We start from the raw sequence: 18,358 nt of genomic DNA, 5'->3' as shown, positions 1-18,358 counted from the left end.
CTTGAGTTTTATAGTTTTTGTTTTGCCTAGAGGTATTGGAAGCATTGTTGGGATGAGGTTTTTTTCCTCCATTCTATGTTGATCTTGTGATCTTGCAAATGTATTATGTAAAATATTTTTTATGTTTTGATATTCTTATTGTATTAGTCCCTATGTGAAGTCTGGAATTGTCCTAGTATGTGGAGTTGGGTGGCATCTATGTTCTATTTGTTTATTTATCCTTTATGGATTATGCTATGCTCTGTTTTGGGTTGAATGTTGCCCCGTAAATTTATGTTGGAGGTCACATTTGGAATTTTATTCCTTAATTGTGATTTTATTTTTATCTTTGAGTATTTTTACTTTGTATTATATGCACTAGCCTTTCGAGAAAATGCACTAAAGTATATTGTAGATGTGCTCCACTATTAAACAAAAGTGTTGTTCTATGATGTATATGCACTACAAAACCTGGCATATGCACTATAGGATCTAACAGATGCACTATTTCATTATTAATATGTGCTATACTTCTAGGTATATGTGTTGTTCTAGTTTGTATATGTGTTATACCCTTGGGTGAATGCATTGCAGAATAGGATATAAGCATTGCACTAGTTATTGAATGCATTGTTCCAACTTATGGATGTGTCAAACTATTATTTTGGTTTTCTAAGTCAGTATTGGATTTCTAAGTTATTTATTAGCTTTTGGTTTTGGTTTCTAATCATCTAGAGGTTGTGTTTGATACTTTGGAGTTTCCTGAGATGTTTCAGGAATTGGTTTATTGATTAAGATTAGATAATTGCATTATTATGTATTAAGCAAGATGACTAATACCTTGTTGTTATATTGGGCTCATTTGGATATATTTGATATTTTGGATTTTGGATATTATGTGATCCTATGTTGCCTATGAGGCTATGATTATTGGCATTATTATGCATTTATTTAATGATTATCATTGTGGTTGGAAACCTTGTTTATCTAGGTTATGTGTTGAGAGCCCCTTTTATTGCATGTGTTTATGTTGTTACCCTAACATCTAGGTTTATGATTAGGGAGAGTGGCCTTCCATGAGTCTTTTGAAGTCATGAGAAATGGACCGCTAGGATTCCTTGTGGTAAGGAGCCAAGGTATAGACCATTGGGATAGCTCATTGGGATTTTATTGCATAATCAAGTGATAACCTAAAAGAATTAACCTTAGGTGGGATGGGACTAAGTAATTCATCTTAATAAGATAAGAATTGTATCAATAGTGCCACATCTCATGGTTTGGAGTCCTATTACAGACTCAGGATGAGGTTTTGGAAGATCTTGGTGATCAAGATAAATCAAACTCCATTGATTTGCTCAAAGGTTGAGAAGGTTCCACATGCGTATCACGTATGTCAAGAACAAGAAGCTCCAACTCTCCCTTACCTAGCATATCCTTTACAATTTTGGTGATATCATGTGATGACACTCTTCCCTAAATGTAGATCCTAGTTCCCTATACCTTGTTGTTGTGATGCCTCTAGATGTCTTGTGCTTTTGAGTTAGGCATGTGAGGTGTTTTGGAGTATTGTTCATATGGTTACTTTTAAATTGTGGAGGTTTTATTTATGTCCTTTGGTTGTTAGGTATCAACCTAGACTTATAGTGTGTGTGGAATATTATGTCAATCTATGTAGCACAAGGGGTGGTTCCTTATGGTTCTACATGGTTGAGTGGTTTGATGTCTTCTTCCAGTGGGATGCTCTTCTCTTCATTGGATGTTCGTTGTGTGGATATGGACTCTTATCTCTTCAACTTGACCATTGTTTCTTGAGTGGTTGTTATGTATTTTTGGTGGGTTCAAAAACTATGTTGTAATATGTATCCTAAGAAGGTCATAATTGTAAGTTGGGATCTAAGTATCTTGATGTAAAGGATATTGTAATATTGTTGACAAACTTGTAATCATGTGTAATTGGATGAGACGTGGTAGTTGAGACTATGGTTCTTGTATAAGGATTTGTTGAAGTTATCTTGAGAGTTGTTAAATGTATATTGAATAATTCCCTTATTCTTATTAATGATGGTTCAGTTTCATATTGTTTAATATATGCTATTTAGAAAGTGTGATGTGTATTTTATGGTATTGGAAAGACAATTATGTTTTAGGATTGTATTGATTAAGTATGTGAAGTGATTATTCTTTAGAATGTTATCCTTTTGAATTAGATGGTATTTAAGGATTGAGATTAAATGTTAGGAACATTTGAATTTGGAGCATTAGAATGAACCTATGGCTTAGAAGTAAATTGAGTATTAATGATGTTTGCATTATGATTGGTAATGAATGGGTCTATGTTGTTGAAAGGAATGGATAGTAGGATTATTGTGGTATATGGTATGATTATGATGTTGTTATAATCTTATTGTTATGTTTAGTTAAGTAATGGAATTGACATACCCTAGGGAAAAGATGATCTATGTGATGATGATTATTTATGCTTGCACATACTTATGCTCATGATTTACATTTGATAATGAACATGACTAGATGGTGTATGTATTATTTGAGGTCATGTTTAATGATGTTATGGTTATTTTAGTTATATGTATTGCATTAGATATCTTTTTTTTTTAAATTATCTCTCTTTGCATGTTAGATGGTTATATCTTTCTAGGGTATATTGGCAGGCATTGCAGAAAGAAATGTAAGGTATGAGGTAAATGAAAATGAGAGAGAAATGTATGGTATGAATAAATTATGATTAAGTAAGAAAAGAGTAAGGTGGCAAGTGATACTATAGTGTCCCTCCCTAGTTCATCTTGTATTTATGAACATCAAAAAATTATATTGATCTAGCTTAGTCTCCTTTATGATGATTTGTTGGTATCATGCTATGTACTAAGCCTATTTCATGATTGAATCTGCAGTGCCCGTAAAAATACCCTAGAGAAATACACTAATCTAGCATGCACATAGAGATTAAAAAAATTTAAACATCTTCTGAAGCAACACATATAGCTAGCTAATTATAAACATATTACAACCATAATCAAGATAACATTTAGTCTCCATTAAAAGAATCTCAAGATCATATATCGCAAGCAGAAAAGAACATCAATATCATCATACATCTAAGCATTCCCTAGGGCATCTCAACATCATTACCTATTCCTATCCATAACCAAGAACATAACATCATAAGCATGATAACACATTTACCCCAATGAACTAATGCACGTTAATTCTAAATCATTTACCCTTTCCATGCATATAAGATCATCTACTATTATTAATATGAATACATTCATATACTATGCATGCATTAAGCAATCCCTTTTAAGTTTGTTTTAAAGCACCAATACCAAATGTTCCTAATTACCATCTCATATTCATTTCTATCATCATTAATAACTATTATCAAGATAACTAACACATTAACAACATCACAAGAGTTTATATGCATAACTATAAATCTATTTCCATTAATAAACCAATGTCACATGTTACATCATTTATTCTCCTAGAATGCTAACTACCTTTTACATGAATATAATATCTTCTCCCAATAAGGTGCATAGTTCTCATTACATTGCAATTACATCATGAATACAGTTACATACATATTCCATAAGAATAATTTACATAAATCTACTACAAGTAGACATCCATAGCTGAGAAGAAAAGATATCCACTTCCACTCAAGATAATCCAATGAAGAACATCCCAATGGAAGAAGGCATCAAACCACCGGACCATGTGGAACCATAAGGAACCACCCCCCATGCTAGGAGATTACACAATATCCCACTCACACTCTAGATCTAGGATAACACCTAACAACCAAGGATAACACAATACTAACACAAGGATGCAAAGATCAAAACCTCCAAATCATAAATCCTCTAGAGGCAATGCATCAAAACATGACTCAAGGCACTAGTACCTACATATAGGGAAAAAAGTGTCATCACGTGATAAATGGTAACCTAGACACATGTCTCGACCATCCTAGATGCACATGCGGAGCCATCTCAACCTTATGGGGTAAGGGATATTAGCTTACCTAGTTTACCAAGGCCTTCCCAATCCTTTCCTAGTTCACCACCACTGGGAAAGGCAGAGGGGCCACCATCCATTTCTTATCTTATTAAAATTAACTATGCTACCGAAACCCAATTATTGATATATTATATTATCACTTGATTACAAAGAAACTTCCAATGAGATGTCTGATGATCTAGACCTTGGGTAACCTAGCTGTCTACCCCCTAGCAATCCCAGTCACTCACTTGGAAGCCCACTCCCCCCTAGCATGCACCTAGACCTTAGGGTTACAACAAATAAATCCATAACATAAAATATGATGACACGACCATGGGCTCACACCACCACAACACCTGGAAAACCAAGGTATCAAATCAACAATCAACCCAATAACATACCAGCAATATGGAAACCACCATATAAGAATACAACCAAGGAGCCTGACTATAAGGTAAAATAATACATAAGCCAAATAATCACAAATAGCCAATAACCAATCAATAAAATAGACCTAGGACATCTCAGGTATCGAAAATAGCCTATGGGTATTCGGAAATCTGAAACAAAAATGTCAAAAATTATCAAAAATAACAAAATTGGTTTAGAAAGACAAATTAGCACATTTGCAATGCAGAATCATGCATGTGCATAATCCTACAGTGCATTTGCATAATCTTGCAGTGCAATTGCATAATTCTCCAGCACATTTGTTCTGAGAACACAGACGGCTAGGAAAACCTTATAGATAAAAAATAAAATTAGATAAGCATCAAAAAGAACCAAATAAGGGCTCATTAGAAATGCCCAAACATGAGAAAATGAATGAAATAAACCAAACTTCAAATCATAAATTATAAGGAAATAATTCCTCAAAATAATAATCATAGTTCTGGGAAAACTACTCTCTGACAAAGACATGGGATAACTCACAAGGACAACCAAAAACTTCCCGACTCCTCCCAGAAAATAACAAAATAATCCAATGCAAACAATATATTATCACAAAAGTCTGCACTCTTGATGATACTTGATCTCATGAACCTTGCGACACATAGAAACCTCTCAAGTGTGGGACTTGCAGAAGTGAGGTTGAGTCTCTAGAGAAGGATGACTTCCTTTCCAATCTGATGCAAGTGTTGGACCAACCCAATTCCAATAATCTAACACTACTAATTTCTGAGGGGAAAAGGGAAGAAGGATTGCTTGAAAGGGGTAAAGGTTTGCACCTATATTGAAAGTTTGATCTTCTTGCCTATATCTGCACAGAACATTAATAGAATTGCTCTTAGTATGCACAAATTCCTATCCTAGTTTAGCCACCTATGTGCAAGTGAAATTTGGAATCTTATGAAATGAAGAGAGGAGCTGAGTTCAGTTCATAGTCAACATCCACAGAGGGATCAACACAGGCACTTACAACTAAGGAAAACAAAGCAGAATACATTCATACATGGAGGTAAAATATTACACGGGTTGTAAGAACTGAAGGAGGTGAAGTAAGCATAATCTATTAATGTAAAGGAAAGGAAACTTTTACAAATAATGAAAACAAGTATTCAACTAAAAATGAAAAGGAAGAAGATCCATCAGAAAGATACAAAAATTGCCTTTATAGTTCAGGCATAACTCAAAATTGAACAACTAATGGAAACTCTAACCCCATTCGGGTTAGGTTACAAAAATCTAAGAGGGGAGAAAAAGATCAGATCGAGGATGATCTAATGGCATGCTGAATCTAGCCTCTGAAGGCATCCTCGGCCTCTAGAAGAGAAAAAAACTCCATAAATAAGGGAAAACTGTGCATTTGAATGCATCAGGGGGTACCTGCAGAGCCAAAAAGTATCTAAACTACACTGAAGAGGGCATGGGTGGCTTCTGAAATCGGCCTGCAGGGTCCAATCTAGAGTAAAGGCGATAAAATTTGGTGGTTGGGTTGAGATTGGGTCTAAAATGGGGCTTCAACTGAGTCCAAAAAATGTCCTCGACCATCGAGTCGACAACCACCCTAAACAAAGCATTCAAAACTCATCGGCCACCATAAATTCAAACATCCATCGTCAATCTAAGAGATTCACGTGAACATGGACACGTGAGATCTCTCCATGTAAGCATCCAATAGACCCAATGCAAGTTTAAAACATGGTTGTCGGATCGGGCCTTTATGAAGATCCGACAACTACAGATGTCCGACATGACACCTCGTGTCCAAGCTCCACTCACTATGTTCGACCACTAAACAACCCTGCATATCACGTGGGATAAGGGGGAATAACTATCCCCTTTGCATTTGCTTTGTCTTTTTATCTTGTGGGTCCCTTTGCACTTCATGTTTACCTCATGGGATAAGCTTTCATTGTTTCTACATCACTTGCTTATCCCGCGACATCTTTCTCCACCTAGCTTCATCTCGCAAGATAAGCATTCCTTGTTTGCTTATCTCGTGGCATCTCCCTTGTCTTTGCTCTATTCCACGGGATATGTGTTTCTTTGTTTTACCTTTATTTCCTTTTCTTGTGGGGCCTTTGATGCCTTTCTTTCACCTCGTGGGATAAGAGAGGTTGAACCTCTTCTTACTTGTATCTTATCCCACGAGGCTCCCTTGTTTCTCTTTAATATACTGGCAACCTGAATATCATCGCTATGTGGGATAAGCCTTCTAGCTTATCTCCTTCTATCATCCTTATCCCGCCTGACCTTCTTGTTGACCTTTTCACCCTACGAGATAAGGGAAAAAGTACATATACCTTTATGTTTCTTATCTTGCTGCATCATTTATGCCCTCATTCCACTCCATGAGATAAGGTTTTCTTATTTTATTTGGACAATTCCTTATCCCGCATGCTACTGTTGTTTCCCTTTTAACTCCGCGGGATAAGGGGAAAGCCTATACTTTTTCCCTGATAAGCTTATCCTGTGGGATAAGGAAAAATCTTCCTCACGTTTTTTCTTTTCTTATCCTGCGAGACCACCTTTGTCTTTATTTTATCCCGGGGGATAAGAGAAAACACATCGTCTCATCACAACTCTTATCCTGAGAGATGTCATTGTTGCCTTTGAAAGCATGCGGGGTAAGTGAAGAGCCCATTTAATTCAATCGCTTCTTATCCCACGACATCATATTGTGTCCCTTTTAACCCCACAAGATAAGGAAAAAACACCTGCCTTAGCTATTTTCTTATCCCGCGAGATGTCATTGATGTCTTTCTAACCCTGTGGGATAAGAAAAATGCTTATTGTTATTTCTTATTATGCGCATTCTTTGGCACATTTTCTTTACTCTGCGGGATAAGGGAAAATCCCACCCTCTTTTTACTTTTCCTATCCCACGTGACCTTATCCCATGAGTTTTTTTTTTCTTTGCTCCCTGTTAAGGTTGGTACAAAAATGGCCAACACAAACAATCAGATCCAACAAAATCACATATAGAAAGGAATCCAGAATACATAGACAGGATGCATTCATGGTTGTGTACAACCAAAACCCAATTTTTATCCCAAACTATATGGTTGAACCTTAGGATATAAGTATGTGATATAAATCTAACCAAAAACTATATAATAAATTTATTCTCCCCAAATATTCTTGAAGACAATCTTCTGAGCATGCACGGAGCAAACAATCTTTCTTTGAAAATAAAATGCATAGGGATAAATTCCTCCAACCTAGAATGTAGAATTTATGGTAAGCAATCTGATGAAAAGCAATTCAACAATCCTCAAGCAAACAAAATCCCAAGCCAAATCCGAATGTGCAGAAAATTCTTCTAAGAAGCCAACCCAAATGAATGCATAGGAAACCAATTAAATAGAAAATCAAACCCAAAACCAATGCAAACGTCAGCCAATCAAAATAAGCAATATAATATATTTCCTACCTACCATATCATATCATGAGGCAAATATAATATAAAATAATATTTATCCAACTTACCATGCTCACAACCAATGGTAGAATAGGGTAGGTAAGTAATATATATATTATTTCCATTTACCCAAGTAACAAAAAACATAAGTAATTAATTTAAAACCAAATGAAATAATAATAGACCAAGCCCAATAAAATGAATCAATGGCTAATAATAAATCAAAAGCCACAAATTAAATAAAGGCTCCAATAAATAAATAATTCAAAGGTATATAAATAAATATCCACAGACAATCAATTAAATAATAATTAATCCTCAATATCAATAAATAATTGAATGCAATTCCCATTTACCTTATGTCAGTGTTAAAATCTCCACAATCTATGATTGTGAGCTTGCAGGACACTCTTAGGACCTTTCTTTGGAGTAGTAATAAAGATGGAAGGAAGAAACTTTCCCTAGTAGCCTGGGATAAAGTCTATTTTCCTAAGGATCTTGAGGGTACAGGTATTAGGAACTTGGAAAATCAGAATTTGGCCCTAGGAGCTAAGTTGGTTTGGAAGTTGTATGAGCAACCTGGTTCTTTATGGGCACAAATCATGTATGAAAAATACCTTAATAATGGTCCACGAGAGTATATTTTTCAAATTTCAAATTTACCTTCAGGTTCGGTAATGTGGAATTTTATATGTAAATGCAAGACTATTATTTTGCCACATCTCTCTTGGATTGTTCATAATGGGAAGAAGGATAGATTTTGGGAAGAGATGTGGAATGGTCACATTCCATTACTAAATATTAGGGATTGGCCCCCTCTGATATCTATTCTTTCTTCCCTTTCGGGGGTCTTTGTGGAAAATTATTTTGGGATAGTATACAGTGGAAATCCATTGAGTTTTTAGATGTTGATCAAGAACTAAAAATGCATTTTGCAAAGGTTATGGGAGCAAGAGTGATTATCCTCTCTGATTCAGAAGATGAACTTGTTTGGACAAAGAATACTTATGGTAAATATACAGTGAAAGATGGTTATAATTCTCTTATGACTACAAAAGATTTATCTTCTTGGCCATGTAAGCTTTTTTGGCATTCGGTCTGTCTGCCAAAAGCTGGTGCTTTTTCCTAGTTAGCAGTTCAGGACAGGGTCCTTACAGACATGAGATTGGATACACTTGGTATCACTATTGTTTTTCCTTATGTGTTATGTAATAAAAATTTGGAATCCTCTTCTCACCTATTTCTTCATTGTGATTTTGCATTCCAATGCTGGCAATGGTTGTTTGATAAATTGAATTTGGCTTTTGTCATAGGGAAAGATCTTATTTCTCATTTTAGATCTTGTCCATGCCTATTTGCCTCATCATTTTATGCTTGCCTCTGGATTGTGTCCCCATCTATGTTAATTTGGAATATCTGGTTAGAACGAAATAATAGGATTTTTAAAAAAACAAGTTCTTCTCTTGAAGAGATTTTGTTGAAAATTGAATCTTCCATTTTTGAAGTTGCCTTGTCTCATATTTACAAGAATCTAGAAAATCTCACCTCTTTCTCGCATTGGGATAGTAGGGTGACTAGGGTTTGGAAGATGTTATCTATCATTCCTTCTCATGGGTCAATTTTGAAAAAGAGTGATGCTTTAAATAAAAGAAATTTGTCTATTTGGAAGCCCCCTCCTCAAGGACATTTTAAATTGAATTTTGATGGAGCTTCTCATGGGAATCCTAGTTTGGTTGGGGTAGCTATGGCGATTTTTTATCATCATTTAAACTTTATTCAGGCTCGGTGTCATGCCATTGGTCACAAGACTAATAATTTTGCAGAGTTTAATGCCATGTCTTTAGGCTTGGATATGGCTATATCCCTGGGAATCAAGGATCTTGTGATTGAAGGGGATTCGATGGTGATCATCCAAACTGTTTTGAAGAAAAGGTCTAATTGTTGGCAATTGCAATATGTTCTGGATCACATTTTACAACAATTAGAGTTTTTTAATTTCTTCTTGATTTCTCATTGTTATCGAGAAGTAAATAGAATTACGGATTTCTTGGCTAATCTAGCTATTGACAATAATGCTAATCTGCGTGATGTAAGTGGAAGAGATCCCTGCTTCAGTTTTGGAATATTTGCACTAAGATTTGGGGTTCCTCTTTTTATATGGCAATTTTGAATTTCTTTCCTGCCTTTTTTCCTTTGGAGGTAGTCATGTTTGTTGAATATGCTCAGGTGGAAAGTATGGTTGATAGATGACAAAATATTTTTCATTTATGAAGTATGGTTATGATCTAGCATAGGTAGCAAGGGTGGTTACCTTCAATGGTTTTGGGGTGGCAGCTTGTCATTGTACAATACTAGGCATGGTCTTTTCAATCTACATTCACACAAGTGTTATATGTGCTTTGATTTTTTTGTGTTGCATGGAAGGATTGCCTATTCAAATTTATTTGTCATGGTACTTATGTTTTGATCATGATTGGGTAAGCATTTCTTAATTGCATCTAATGGGGTGCTTTCATGTAGTGTTCTCCTACCGCCAGTACCATGAGAAATATCATGCTATTATTGTTTTCAATTATGAAGATATCTTGTACAAGCTTTAAATTTGTTTGCCTTCATTTGTAATCATGAATTGTGTTGGCACTTCTTGCTCACATTTTTGTCTACAGATGTCTTTAAAAGATGACAACATTTTTGTATTTTGCATAAGGCTTTTTCTGGTTCTTTCTAGGATATGCATATGTCGAATGTTTTTGCTCTTTCATGATACAGGGTTATTGTTGAATGCCAAGTTGCGGTCTCAAATGAAGATATGGGAAGTAGTTCTAAGATGTTTGGTAAATTTTTCCATTTGTTTTCTCCTCGAGTGGATTATGAGGTACGTAGGTTGTTGGGGAGTCTCTGGTTGCAGTCTGGTTCTAATTTTTCTGGCTCTAAGATTTTGTCTCGATTTCTTACTGTTTGTTATGACATTTTGTATGATGAGGGTTTGCTCCAAATATTGGTTTTTACGTTCATACTTCCCTCAGTATGCTCTTGGGATCTTGTTAGGTCTACACTGGATAGCTATCATTTTGAGCTGGGGTCTTTTTATTATGGGGGCTTTCTTCCTCGCTCTGATCTTTTGGACAATGGGCGGTGTGGGGAATTACTGTTTGAAATGAGAATGGGTTTAATCTATGATAGATTGGGGGATACTTTGAAATCATTTGAAAACTTAATAGATTTGGTTTCACCAGAGTTTGTGGATGAGGCTTTGGTTTTGCTTATGGCGTTACATTCGCTTCTCTCTCTTGGTTTTTTGGATTCAGTGCTTGCAAGGTTGGAATTCCCCTTGCAGATTGTCCCTCTTTTGAGAGAGGACAAGGAACCTCCTGATGAGAGCTCAAGCTCTTGGTTTTTTACTTGATTACATTATGCAGGTATCTTTTTGGTTCATATCTCTTTTTGATGTAGGATTATATCTCAGGAATTGTTCGAATGTTTTGCGATCTTGACAGGTTTTGATGTGGCCTGGTTATTCGCTATGAGGTTGCTTTTGTAGTTTCAAATTTAGTGGTATCTTGGCCTTATGGGGCTATGTGGTTATCTCCATTTTTTGGATGGCATCTGGACACATGATATGTACATTTCTAAAGCTATGTAATGGGTGGTTGGTTTTAGACTGATCTTGTAAATGGGATATTTGGGTTATTTTAATTTTTTGCTTTTTCGGGCCGCAACCGGAGGTTTTCTTGTGGGTTCTTTCCTTCCAGTATGCCCTTTGAACCCATTGTAAACAAAAATTGAATATATTAATAAAAATAGTTTAGTGACATGTCCACTTTTATTGAAAATAAATAAATAAATAACCCTTGATAAACCAAGATGATATTAAATCATTAAATTAAATATAAACCAAGGATAAATAACAATAATAATAATAATCTCACATTAATATTTAAATATTTATACCAACTAATTATTTATTTTATTATTATAAACTATATTAATCTATTAATTTAATTTAATATTATTAAACTATATGAATCAATTTAATCAATTAACTAATAATTAAACAAATCAATAAACACAACACTACACAAGAAATCAAACATAGGATAACCCAAGGAATGACTAGACACCAAACAACAATTCACACCAAGACACTAAACTGGCAAGGGTGATCAACTTAAACCTAGACTATAGAATGGGTTTTTCGTGTCATCTCTGATCAACTTGCCATTGTGATAAGACACACATAGACCTATAAATCCAAGTGGAGTCGATGTCTAGTACCTGCAAACCTGTCAACACCAACACATATACAACAATGTATACAATAATATATCATGAAATAAACAAACAAGTGAAAGGAGATTGCAATGGCATATCATGCTAACGAATGAGTGATATGACATCATCCCTTATCACGAACATAGTAGAAGACACCCACAATCAACAAGCACTATCATAGTCATCATCATCATAAGATATAGTTAGTACATGATATAATTTCATCAAATCATAGGGCAAACATAAAACACACATAGAAATGAGCACACATAACAATCGTCAAAGAGTAATCCATCATCACAATAGTCTAGAAATGTCATTATCCATATGTAATCATGATGTCAAGCACAATATAATATGCCTAATATCTATAGAGAAACATCTAAAAAATTGATAAATCCATAAACATCTAGTCAAAGCATCACAAAATAGTCTAAGCTATGCCAATATAATCTATTGATGCACAAAAAGGAAACATGAAATAGCAAGGGGAACTATAGAATTAGATATGAAGATTGATCTATATTTGATGATTTATATGTGCTCATTATTTATGATGGATCATATTTCTTATGGGATTTTGATGACATTATGATTACGCTAACCTTACTCTATATTGGCATTAGGTTGTAATTGATGTCAACTTGTATGGCATGGTCACCGGTGAGTAAGTAGTGGTGACCGGTATGGGTGAAGTAAGACATGATGATGTCAACCAATATGTGTTTAAGAAGATAGAAAGGCATGTTACCAGTATACATGAAATGCATCATCTACCGGTAAAGCAGGACAACTGAGAAGGCAAAGCAAGCAAGCAAAGAAGAACAAAAAGATGTGAACCGATATACAAAGAGAAGTTTAATGCTACCGGTAAATGGAATTTATAGATGGACCAACATGTTTTATGGAAGGCCAAGTTGATCCATTAATAGAGAAGAGGTTAGCAAGTATGAAGGTACACCGGTGAAGCTACGTTATACCGGTAAGGTGATTTGAAGCGGTAGTTAGTCTTGGTTGGTGAAGGATGTCAAATTGACATAGCAGACTGGAGATGATGCCAAACCGACATAGAAAACCAAGCACAAGTGGATGTTGACAAGGATACCAAGTGGAAACCAAGTGTCGAGCATGCAAAGGTCGGTGAAGTATTCATCGACGTAGTAGTTAACAAGTAGGTCAGCATTAATGAAAAACTCAAAAATCATGGGAGGATGGAAGAATGTTGCGGCTCGAGGAAGACAAGGTGGCAAGGTGATTGAACTAACCTTACAAGATGATCTAATCTTTGTACCCGTTTGCCGAAGGAAATAGCCAAGCCATTAATGGCGATTAACAGAGCAATGCAGAAAAGCATGTCGTAGACATCCAAAAATAGATAATGCACATTGAAAAGCGAGGAGATGGTGGTGTTGTTTAGTGTGATGTAGATCACCATTCTAGAAAAGAAGATTAGATCAAATCTAATACGGATCAAGTTGGTGAAGGTAAAACCTAACATGACACCGTTTGAATGTTGCTTTTGGTGGGAACTCTCACAGATAAATATGTCAACTTGAGACTGAAATGATTTGATGCTAGATGAGAGGTGTGAGAGGAAAGAGAGCCTGAGAAAGAAGAAAGACTATCTACCTAAGAGTTATTTCTCAGAGAGTTAGAGTGTGTGTTAGTAGGCTAAACGTGTGAGACAGTCTAACTAGTAGAGACAGAGTAACTAGTAAACATTACAGTCTTAATAGTCAAGCGTATCAGTAAGGAGTAATTTGTTAGGAAGGCATCCAAGAGTCACACTGTGAAGTGTGAGGGATTAGAGAGAGAGAAGAAATACTGGGAGTAACCGGTGAGTGATCAGAGAGAGTAATCTGATAACCGAAATTGTGAGAACCAGTAAAGAAGAGGAGGTTGTTATCTAGTAGACATCAGTTTATCAGGTATTGCAAAACTCATTTGCAACTAGGTTCTATCATTGCATTAAATTTTATTTCATCACATTACATCGAGTTGGTTCTTGGTGTAGGGGTTGGTGATCCTTGGGTTGGTGCCCTAAATCATTGTAATTTGTTGTTTCATTATGAGGCTGGATTGGAGCAGTAGACTCCAGTAGCATTTCTCACCGAGGTTTTTCCCATATTGGGTTTTTCTCATACATCATGTGTTATGGGTTATGCATTTGAATGTTTTCCTCTTTTAATATCTTCTCATATCTTACCATTTTGATTGCTTATTGTTTAGGTTGTTAACCAGTACTCAAGGCTTGGTTTAAAAGAAGAAAGACTTTTAGGAACCAGAAATTCAACCCCCTCTCAGTGGTACATTGTGTTCAACAATTAGTATCAGAGCCTAGGTTCCCAGTTGAATAAAGCTTTCTCTAGCTTGGGTAGATTCTGGTCAAGGAACACACTGGCAAGAAATGAGTCTGCCTCCTCAAAAGATCCCATGTTTGATGGATCTAACTATGCCTTCTGGAGCAGAAGAATGGAGACCTATATTTCCTCTCTTGGTTTTGATGTGTGGATGTTTGTCAAGAATGGCTATACTATCCCTACTGTTCCTCCCACTGATCTGAATGCTAAGAAGGAGTATGAGAATAATTTAAAGTCTAAACATGCTATCTTAAGCGGGTTGTCAGATAATGAGTTTGTCAAGGTCATGCACTATGCATCCGCCAAGGAGACTTGGGATAAATTGTAGAGGTTATTTGAAGGAGATGCCAAAGTCAAAGAGGCCAAGCTACAATCACTAAGAGGTCATCTTGAAGGCACCAAGATAAAAGATGAAGAAAGATTGCAGACTACCTTCATAGAGTAGATGAAACTATGAACACCATCAGAGGACTTGGAGAGGAAATTGTTGATGAGATTATTGTCAAGAAGGTACTTAGATTTGTTACATCGAAGTATGATACTAAGTTTTCTGCCATTAAGGAAGCAAAGGATCCGAAAACCTTCACAATGGATGAGCTATTTGGCTCTCTAACTGCCTATGAAATGAGGACAACCGGTGAAGCATCTTCAAGGAAAGAGGTAGATATCAAATCAGTTAAAAAGGGCAAGGAAGAGGTTGCTCATAAAGGATCTAGTGAAGACTAGGATGTAGAGGTAGAAAACTTTGTTAGAAAGCTTAAGAGAGGATCCAGCAAGTATAAAGAAAAGTTACCACTCAAATGCTTCAACTATGGTAAAGTTGGACGCTTTGCTACAAAATGTCCTTATAATGAAACCGGTGGAGATGAGCAAAGAAGTTTTGGAAGATCTGTCGATAAAGACAAAGAAAGGAATGTCTAGCGGCAAGAAAGAAGAGGCTACCAGAAGCAAAACAACCTATATACTATTGAGGATGATGCCGCAAATGAAGAAAGTGCATCAAAAGATGACTACCATGAGAATGAAAGAGAAGTTAATCTCTTTATGGCACTATATGAACTGGTTGGCAAAGATGAGGAAGAAGAAGACATTGAAGCTGAAGTGGATCTAGAAGGTGAGCTCATAAGTGCTTTTGAGGAGTTAAGTAAGACAAGAAGAGTACTCAAGAAGGTCAAGCTTGCTACAACAGAAGAAAAAGGTCTCTTGAAGAAATCCTTGGATAAGTCCAATCAAGTTATCTTTGACTTTAAACTCCAGTAGGAAGAACCCAAGAGGATATGTGAAGTTACATCCTCTGATATGATGAAGAAGGAAAAGGAGCATCAAGATCTGTAAGCAGAAATAGTGAAGCTCAAAAAAGAGCTTGAAAAGAGTAAGGATGAACTAAAAATGAGGAGCAAATATGAGGGTAGCACAGAAGCCTTAGACAAGATGTTGAGCAAACAAAATCAATCTAAAGATACCGATGACTTGGGATTTGAAGAAGGACAAAGTTCAAAAAGAAAAGACAAATCCGGTAAGGAGATACAGTTCACTTCTTCTAGTGAAGGTGAAGAAAAGAAAACATTCGCAGTAAGAAAGGATATTGGTAAGAAGACTTATGCAGAAGCTGTTAGAAATCGTCACACAAACCGGTATACACAATCAATGAACTATAGGCCACACTCAATGTACTAGAATATAGATCTAAGGATAAATGAAAGGTTTTATCATGAAGGATTCATTAGAGTTAGCAACAAGAAAGTAAGACCCCCGATGAGACAGACATTTGCAGGACCAAGAAAACCGAACTAGTATGTTCCAAACTTTTATGGTTATTGTTACTAGTGTTACAAATATGGACATAGGTTAGCTAATTGTAGTTTAACAAATAAGCCCACTGTGAGTTATAAGAGTAGAAATCCATTTAATGAACTCTGAGATATGAATGTTGTTTGTTATTAGTGCATTGGATTTGGTCATAGGAGTATTGAATGTAGGAAGAGTAAACAGATGTCCTACAATAATCTTGAAGATTCATCTTTCAATATAAATATGAAATGTTATAATTGTCAAGAATTTGGACATATAGAAAAGTTTTGTAAGAATAGGAAAATCAAGCAGAAGAGGACAGATCCTGATCAGGAACTAGTAGCCAAACCAGAGCACAAAATTGCTATTGATAAGAAGAAGGAAACTCAACCAATTTGGGTTGAGAAAGAAAAGGACAAAGCAGAATCAAGTCTGATAGTTCAGACTGCCCTACATGTTGAAAGAAGAAATCCATGGGTTGTAAATAGTGCTTGTCCCAACCACATGACCACTGATAAAAAAAATTTATTTGAAGATTGGAATGGTGGCTCAGTAAGGTTTGGAGACAACTCATTGATCAAGATAAAGGGAAAAGGTACTCTAAAAATTGATGGCAAACTGAAAGCACATGATGTGTATTATGTGGAAGGCCTGAAGCACAATTTGTTGAGTGTGAGTCAGATGTGTGACAAAGTTTATAAATTCAACTTTGATTCTACTGGCTGCCAGATAAAGAAGGAGAGTACTAGTTAGGTTGTAGCTGAAGGTAAGAGGACAATTGGTAATGTATACAATCTAAAAGAATGTTTTGAATCCCAATGCATGTTGGGACAGGTGGATGAAAGCTGGTTGTGGCATAGAAGATTAGGCCACATAAATTTTGATAATCTAGTTGCAGTAAGCAAAAAGGGTTGTGTGAGAAATATTCCACCCATCACCAAATGGGTAAACACTTTTTGTGATGAATGCATGAAAGGAAAGTAGATAAGGTGAGCTTCAAGATAAAATACCACAACACTTCAAGACAACTTGAATTGGTGCATACAGATCTATGTGGTCCGACTAGGACAAGAGCTCTTACTGGTGAAAGATATTTTATGCTCTTCATTAATTACTATTCAAGAATGACATGGGTCACTTTCCTACAAGATAAATCACAAGCATTTGACAGATTCAAGATCTTTCGGAAGAGGGTAGAGAAGGAAAGTGGGTGCAAGTTGAAATGCCTAAGATCAGACTGAGGTGGAGAGTTCACATCAAATGAGTTTGAAGATTACTATGAAAGATATGGAATTAGAAGGAAATACTCAGCCCCCAGGACACAACATCAAAATGGTGTAGTAGAAAGGAAGAACAAGACAATCAAGGAGATGGCCAAAACCATGCTAAATGAGGAAAGTTTGTCGGACATGTATTGGAAGGAAGCTGTTCATATTGCTACATATACCTTGAACTGGGCTCAACTAAGAACAAATACAAGAATGATACCTTATGAGTTGTGGTATGACCAAAAACCATTAGTCAAGTACTTCAAGGTATTTGGAAGCAAGTGTTTTATCAAGAGAGATATGGATGATTTAAGTAGTTTTGATTCCAAGAGTGGTGAAGGGATCTTCCTTAGTTACTCAACTAACAATAAGGCCTATAAATGCTACAACAAAAGACTAAGAAGAGTCATTGACAGTGAGCTTGTAAGAGTTGATGAGGATATGCATAAAGGAAGACAAGCACAAGTGAACCGGTATGATGACTCTGGTGATGAAGGTGAAGAAGCTCAGTCAGACAATGAACTGGAAGAAGCATCCAATAAGGTCCCTAGCCAGTATGTGAAGATAAACCACCCGGAAGAGAAGGTTTTAGGTAATAAGAGTGATGGTATGTGTGTGCGTGTGAAAAGTGGATAAAGTCTGCAAGCTATAAGACACAACACTTCAATTAAGTCATTGCATGCATCATTAGACAGATATAATCATGAATATAAAAACCATAACAAATTGACCTATTGCCTTATAAAAGATACGAGTATAAACTTGCTCTCAGATTTGTCTAAGCAATAACAGTGACTAGA

The sequence above is a fragment of the Cryptomeria japonica genome, chromosome 2 (assembly GCF_030272615.1).
Source record: "Cryptomeria japonica chromosome 2, Sugi_1.0, whole genome shotgun sequence".
Taxonomy (NCBI): domain Eukaryota; kingdom Viridiplantae; phylum Streptophyta; class Pinopsida; order Cupressales; family Cupressaceae; genus Cryptomeria; species Cryptomeria japonica.
This window is presented reverse-complemented; position numbering follows the sequence as displayed.